Source organism: Eurosta solidaginis, chromosome 2 (genome assembly GCF_040869045.1).
Source record: "Eurosta solidaginis isolate ZX-2024a chromosome 2, ASM4086904v1, whole genome shotgun sequence".
Taxonomy (NCBI): Eukaryota; Metazoa; Arthropoda; class Insecta; order Diptera; family Tephritidae; genus Eurosta; species Eurosta solidaginis.
The window spans coordinates 157,926,324-157,934,140 of record NC_090320.1 but is presented as its reverse complement, the minus strand read 5'-3'; the positions used below and the strand labels follow the sequence as shown (position 1 = coordinate 157,934,140).

The 7,817-nt window shown below is 42.1% G+C and overlaps 1 pseudogene; it reads right to left on the bottom strand.

The window, feature by feature from the left end:
* Positions 1 to 714: 714 nt before the first annotated feature.
* LOC137241730 (uncharacterized) lies at positions 715 to 3,462 on the bottom strand (annotated as a pseudogene).
* Between the last annotated feature and the right edge of the window lie 4,355 nt (positions 3,463 to 7,817).

The window sequence follows — 7,817 nt, the reverse complement described above, 5'->3', positions numbered from 1 at the left end:
CGTATGCCAAAGCGTCAGCCTAACTAGTAAGAAGAAAGGAAAATGTTGTATTCATTATGGTTTTAGCCCATGGATTTTCGCAAAACCTACCTTCTCGAGAGCCTAAATCCATTTGCTGGTAGGCTGCATTGAAGCAAGCGCCATCACAAAAAAAAGCCATAGCCCAGAGATGACACGCACAATTAGCCTTTTTAAACTGACTTTGTTTTTTCCTTTTAATGTAGCAATTTTTGGATCAGATACGCGGAGGAGTGGTGGAACCAAATTTGTAACGCGTAAGCCCGTACGCCGTGAAATAATATAACTTATGCGATACCACAAATGCAGGTATTCCGGCTTTTTGCGCGCGTTCAATACCCATAACATCGGGCTTATTCGATATAGCTAATACCACATCGGCATGCATACCCTGCGATGTACCACGACAAGTGCTTGTAAATTGCTACCCGTACCAGATATGAGTACTACAACACGTTTGCGTGGTTTATTTTGTAATTGTTTCACAAGTTGTAACCCTTTGAAACCTTTCACAACTTGAGGTCAAAAAAAAAGAAAATTTATTTCACAAATATGCCTCGAAGGCAAAGCGCTTTCTTCAAAGACGTTTTGGCAGCTGGACTTTTCTAAGCTCTGTTCTTTAAAAAGTAAAGCCGATCGATGCGCTGCCACATTGACCACATATCAGTCCTACGTCTGCTTTCGATCATACCACACTCAGAAGAAAAATACCTCCTTTTCCTCTTCCTTGCATTTGTTCAAATTACGCTCGTAACTCTTCATGCGCTTAAACCATTCCGGATCTGATGCGCTCACCGAATCCGGTCGTTCACTTTGCTTATTCTTATACAGATATCCTGTAATACCTTAACCCCATTTGCCATTCACCGTGCATGCTACAAATTGATTGCACACCTCCGAAGTCCAATCAGAGCCCACATAACGCACAGTCGATTGTTGCTCCCCAATTTGCACCAAATATTTAGCTTTTGCCGTATATACGAAAAAAAAAAAAACGTCTTATGACGTGGCGGCGTACCCTTCTCACCACAAGTGTAGTGTTCGTAGTTGCAACCAGTTATCGGTTCATAAACACCCTGCGGCGTGCAGATATAACCAACTTTAAGCAATGAGAGAAAGAATTCGGGTTGACTTAGAACACCAACCACCATACTAGAGCCATCCTCCAAAAAGAGGACAACATAAACATAACGATTAATATTGGAGGCAACGTTCTGTGCCAAAACTATGATCACGGAAACCACGCAACTCGAGTTGAAAGCAACGTTCCGCCAATTGAACCTCACCCACCAAGCGGCCACTTTGATCGTAGTGCTTGCGTTTCTCAACCATTTCGGGTACATGCTTGAGTAAATTATAGAATGCGTCATTCCAAGCCTCACTGCTATGATGGCCGAGCTCAAATCGGGACTGTGATAGAAGAAAGTTGCTTGCGTTGTAAATTGCATATTCCGGCGCACAGGAAAAAGTTTGCGCTCATCTGTGGTGTTACGCAATTCACCCTCGTAACGTATGCGCCACTGTCGCAGACTCCTCGGGATAAACATGAAAACCGCAACCTTCGAATTCATCATTCTCGCGCGTACCATCTGTTGTGAAGTAAAGCATGTCGGGCAGTTTTGTTGTGCAATATAAACCGTGCTCGGGTAAATATAGAGACAAGCTTTGAGCACGCCATTGCGCCCATGAACGAGATCACATCATAACTTTGTGGATCATCATCGAGCGCTTGTTGACGATCGATTTGCGCATGGAATTCGGCCGAATTACGTTCGTCCTTTGTGTAATAAACTTTGTTACGTAGTCGCTTTACCAACCACAAAGCTAGGATGTATTTCAATTGATAAAAAAAAAACGCCTTTCGCTGGGTAGATATCAAAGTTGGGATTTCAAACGTAAAACGGTAATGAGCGTGGTGAAGAGCAGCACTGCTGCAATGCCCCAAAGTTTAGCTTGAAATTGTAATATGTAGCACGGCTACACAGTTTTTGTTCTTTAAGCTTTGTTCTAATAAGCCGACATGTTTTCGCTAATTCCGCAATTTATTGAACGAAATGTTGGCTAGTAAAATCAACTAGCATCTCGCCATCCTTGTGCGTATTTAGACGCAAACTATATTTAATAAAATAGTAATGAGCTGAAATGAAATAAAAGAAGAAGAAATTAGAAAATTTATAAAAGTATCAAAAGGGAACGATACTAGTATACTTACCCAGCACCAGTTTTCTTCATTATGAAAATTCATTCAAACATGTCTCTATACTCATTTCCATGAATGAATGATATTTTGAATGAACGAAACAAGGGTGCCACTCGATGCCTTTTTCTTACACAGTAAGCACATTGCGCGCGATCCAAAGGGTTTCACAACTCGGATCCATGAGATCCAACACACCCGAGCGTTAGCACGTGAACAAAAATCAGAATGCATATATAATCGCGAAAATATAGACCTAAACAAGAAGGCGCGCTCTGGTTTGTATCATGGGCTTCCTTTTATCAAAACAAAAAAAACCATGAAAAAAAATAAGCAAAATAGGTATTTTCCTTAAATCAGTTTCCATTATTATTTTTATTAGGAAAAGTTAAGTTTTCTTCTAAACTCCAACTTAGTTTAGACTGTTTCGTGAACTATAAAGAAATAACTCCGAAATGTAAGACCGTAACATTTCCAAGCCTTTCAACGTGTTTAGTAGCGTAGACTTAACGGTGGAAGAGCTAATGGGAGATTTCAATACAATCTTTAAGATTGATAAAATAATTAAAGAAAGGGTCAGAATGTTTTTACGAAATAATAATTCAACAAAATCAACGTGATGGGAAAACCCAAAACAAAAAAAATGAAAATTTCCAGAAGTAATTATTAGCGTTGATGTCGCGTCAAGACTCAAACGCGAGCTGTCCCTAAATGATTGCATGACATGACCATTATGTCTTATTACGCTGCCTAATTGGCAGCACCGCACAGCTGTCTCATTCCAACGATTGGAAGAGTGAGCAGCTGACAGCCCTAACAAATTACCACACTCGATAGTGTAGGCTATCCCCGCCAGGGTTGTGTTGGAATCAACAAACACACCACAATTTGTGATTCTCACACAACATGGCCCAAAGCAACACAAAGAGTGTTCCCAGACAGCGAATGAAGGCCTCTTTACATCTGTCGCACCTTTTATCTGCACGACGTCATTTGACTAGTCATTTTACAGGCATTCATAGGTTATATTCATAGTCACATTTGCATGGGCGCGGGTAAGGTTTGTGACCAAATTTTTGTAGGGCAATTACAAGGAGCCGTGACAACACACGAGTTTACCGTGATATACCGTATATTGTCGCGCATTGCCTGCCTTAGGCAACCACCAAAAAATATAGTTTGCCCTAAGTCTATGTTTAATAATTCTTAATCTTACTATTGGTGGCTTTCAATATCAGCAATTTCATTCTGATGAAACTAATTTCAAAACAAAGGGTCATTTTAGGCGTATGTCAATCAAATTTTACTAAACCTAACAGTGGGTTCAACCACTACACGTCACTACATCGGCAGAATAACTTAACCAGATTATTCATCCCAAATAAACCCTTAACCCGAGTACGCCAACCACAAGCTCGACCAATTAGGCTTCTACTCTCCGCCCATACGCCCCCCAACTCCCTTAAAATGCAAAACAAATAACAACAAGTTCCCGTTCCAGAATGACGGGTTTCTCGGTCAAACGCAACAAGACGGAGCAACGCGTTGATTCCTTCACCGTCTCCTGCCGGTTGTGCCAGAAGAACCACGGCATACGACTATGCCCGCGGTACAGGGGAATGTCGGCAGAAGAACGCCTCCGGGCCGTCCTTATACACCGGCACTGCCCCAATTGCCTATCGTCGTTCCATCGGTTAGAGATATGCCCTAGCAACGACCGTTGCCACCGCTGCCGTGAACCACACCACACTACGCTTCACATGGAGGACGAGCAAGCACGGCCACGCCCGATCCCTTGCGCAGACCGCGACGACGACGAAAGCGACGAGGTGCTATCGATCAACATCACCGAGGACACACGATCGTGGGCCCAACAGGTAGAAGAGGAGGAGAAGGAGATGGAAGAGTTCACGAGAGGTGCAGCCGCCTTAGCCATCGCCCCAACGGCCAGTGGAGAAGCACGATCCTTCCGACCGCTGCTTCAGCATGAGAAGCAGAAAAGCAATCAGCGACACATGGAACACGGGGATGGCGCGGAGACCCGTTCTTTCCGCCCATCGCACCGCAATGCCAGTGGGCGCCGAGGCGGCTCGGAGCCGCGTCCGTTCCGCTCGACCCGACTCTCTACTGGCAGAGCGGCCCCGTATCAACCACGCAAGGAGGGTACCACAACCACCCTCGCGCGCCAAACCACAACCCCAGCCGGCTTCAGAAGTGGTCGACTCCGGGATAATTTAGCGGTACCGACTATAACTCGAGCATTGATCGCCATCGCGCCGACAGCCATAGTCCGAATTGAGGCAGGAGGCCGTTTACACCTGGTCCGCGCCCTGTTAGATGCCTGCGCTCCCACCAGCATTATCGATGTCAATTTGTGCAAGGATCTACACCTGGAGCGTAACAATACCGCACGTCTGTCGAGGTGTACCATCGTTCTTCGAGGAAAGTATGGGGTAGCGGGAAAGATCACGACCCAAGCCACCGTAATAGCAAACTATGCCAGGTTAAACCCCACGGCAAATCTGGACCCGTCGGTAGCGGCCCCATTCCAGTTCATGAAGCTGGCCGATCCGACGTTTTACCGATCGTCGCCAGTGTTGCTCACTTTGGGCGCCGACGTCTACGCCAATATTGTGGACGGCGGCACACCCGCGTCGACGGTCGGCGGGCTCCTCACCCAAGCCACAATATTCGGCCTCGTCGTGTCTGGAGCCCACCCACTATAAAACCGTAAACTATACCACAAGGTGCATTTTAAACCAAGCAACCCCACGTACTTGAATACTAACGCTTCTCTTTTTCATCCACAGTTCAGCGAGGCTGCATTACTGCGAGCACGGATGTCCGCCGGAGATCGTACTTACGATCCTACTATACATACGTATCATATTTTTTAAATTTATTTAGTTTATCCCGCCTTGGGAAGGTTGCTGGCGTACTCACCGAGTTTAAAGTTGCTCGCCGCAAGGGGGCCGGCATGTTTAGGCCACCAGCCTAAATATTTCGGACCACCCTAACACGCACATTAGTTATGTATTTATTGTTATTACCGGTAATGGCTAACACCAGCCGAGAGCTAACTTTGAAGGGGAAAAACTCAACGAAAGTTAGCTATCGGCAGGTGCCGCGGACTTGTTCGCGGTTTTGAACTTTCTTTCTATTTTGGAACGTCAACGAGTCAGCAGCTAGCCCCAGGTGAGTAGTAAAGAGTGAGTTATATTAATCAACCATTTCCCACCTTTTTCCATTTTTTTGTACTAAGTGCGATTTTCATCGTCATTAATATTTGCAATTAATATAAAGTGAATTTTCCAAGTGCACAGTGAGTTGTCATTTTAATTGAGATATCTAGTTTTCCGCATTATAATTGCGCTCATCCGTGCGCATTTGAATTGATAAAATTATAATTGTCCGCTTGGAATTGTCAAGTGGCAATTTCTTATATCCTAACTACTTGCACTTGCGGGAAGATTGCACTTTGATAAATTTGGATTTTGTATTTCCATTAAGTTCTAATTGCACCACTGCATATTAAATCGGAATAACTATTTATGTTGTGAAATAATTAGTTTGTGAGAGTTTCATTTTTGTAAACACATAACGTAGCTCGTCGCTAATACCTCACTTTATATTTGATAAATAAATAATAATACATTGTGATTACTCGATATTAATTCTCTCTTTTTTATTTCTTTATTTGCGTGCGATCGCGCCCTACGACCCGGGTGCCACATTCCCCCCGCAACATTGACAAACCCTAATGGACGCACTAAAACGACTGAAAGAATTTTCCAGAAAGAATGCAAGGGTGGTTTCAAGCCAGCGCGCACTACTGTTGTGAAACGTCAAGACGATACTGATGATGCAAAGTCAATCCGTCAAGAGCAAGCTCTGCGAAGTAGTTCTTCATTGGCCAAGCAACAGAGTGTGAGGGAACGGCCCAGGTTAATGAGAAGTAAGATGAAACACAGGTATGACAAGAACTTTAATTCGGAAGGTTTCTTGGGAGGATATTTGGTACTGCTATACAACACTCACCGGCGGAAAGGTGTTCCATCCAAATATCGGTGCAGTTGGGAAGGCCCGTACAAAGTTGTGAAGGAGATCGGTGACACCATCTACCGCATACAAACAATTGGGAAACCACGGAGTAGAAGAGTGGTACATTTGGAGATGCTAGCAGCGTTTAGATCGAGAGATTTGTCTGATCGGGACGATCAGACTTAGGTGGAGGGCAGTGTTACGAATGTTAGCAAAACTAAGGGGTGCTGCCATCTCTAAGCCGATGCTAAGCAGCGCCTTGCATGCACATCCATAGATCAATCATTATGTATCTACATAAACGAATCAATCATTATGTCTACACATATGTAGGTACGCGCAGCTGAGAGCAACGCACAAGCACATGCAGATATATTATCTAAAATGCTCCTAAAGGTATGCAATTGTGATTGTGGAAGTGTCGCTCACACATACGAGCGCATTGGGTATGAGAGAAGCTATACAATTTATACATATGTAGATGTAGCTGAGAAATTTATAACTAACTATGTAAATTCTGGAAGCGCCTAGAAGATGCCACGAGGAAATTACAGAGTATAAAAGCATCAGCGGTAGAGGCACTATAGTCAGTTTTGATTAAGCATGTAATCTGTCGGGCAATAGATGGGTTTCAGTCAGTTTGGTTATTAAGCAAGCTAGTTGCAAAGTATAAGTGTTATTGTGAAGTGCTTTAATAACGGCCATTTTTCCATTATTCAATATTGGAGTTATTTATTCAACAGTTTAGCGGTACGAAAGTTAGCAGAAGATTGCAAATAAGAGGATTTGCCAGTAAATTCGTTCGTTACAATATTATAGAACTACAAGACTATGACGATACTATAAATCACTTAGAGACAGCAATCAATGAACAGCTACCAAACTATCCCCTAAAGCCAATCCTCATATCACTTGTCAAACAATCGAAAATTTATCTAGAGAGAATTGGGGTAATCAAACATAGTCAACTCATACATTTTATCCAATAAGGAAATGGATATAACGAAAAGTTTTTTAGAAAATGAAAATATACCTTTTATAAATCTAGGCGAAGCACTAGAGTTTGCAGAAATAAAAACTGCTTCAAATAAAGAAAGTCTTATTTACGTTATAATAAAATTTATGGAAAAACCGAAAATTGTAAATCATATATGAATTTATCAATTTTTTCAAGAGATATTGTAAAAGATATTACGAATGGCACGTGCATAGTACACCTGCTAAAAACTAAAATAAATAATTGTACTAAAAAAAATAACCAACATGTAAAATCACTAGAAATGATTTCAGATGACATAATTTTTCTAAATAACTTTAATGGTAAGGTAAAATTTGAAAATGAAAGTATAAAACTTCAAGGTTCATATTTAATTAAACATGTCAACACAAGTATAGAAATAAATAACAAAATATATTTTTCAAAAGAAATAACGATAAGGAACCCCTTGCCGGCTATATTACAGCCAAGGGCAACAAATAATAAAATGGAAGAAATGTTATCTCTAGACTTAATTAAGGAACTAAAATTAAATGAAATAAAATAAATATCAATTTTAAGAAA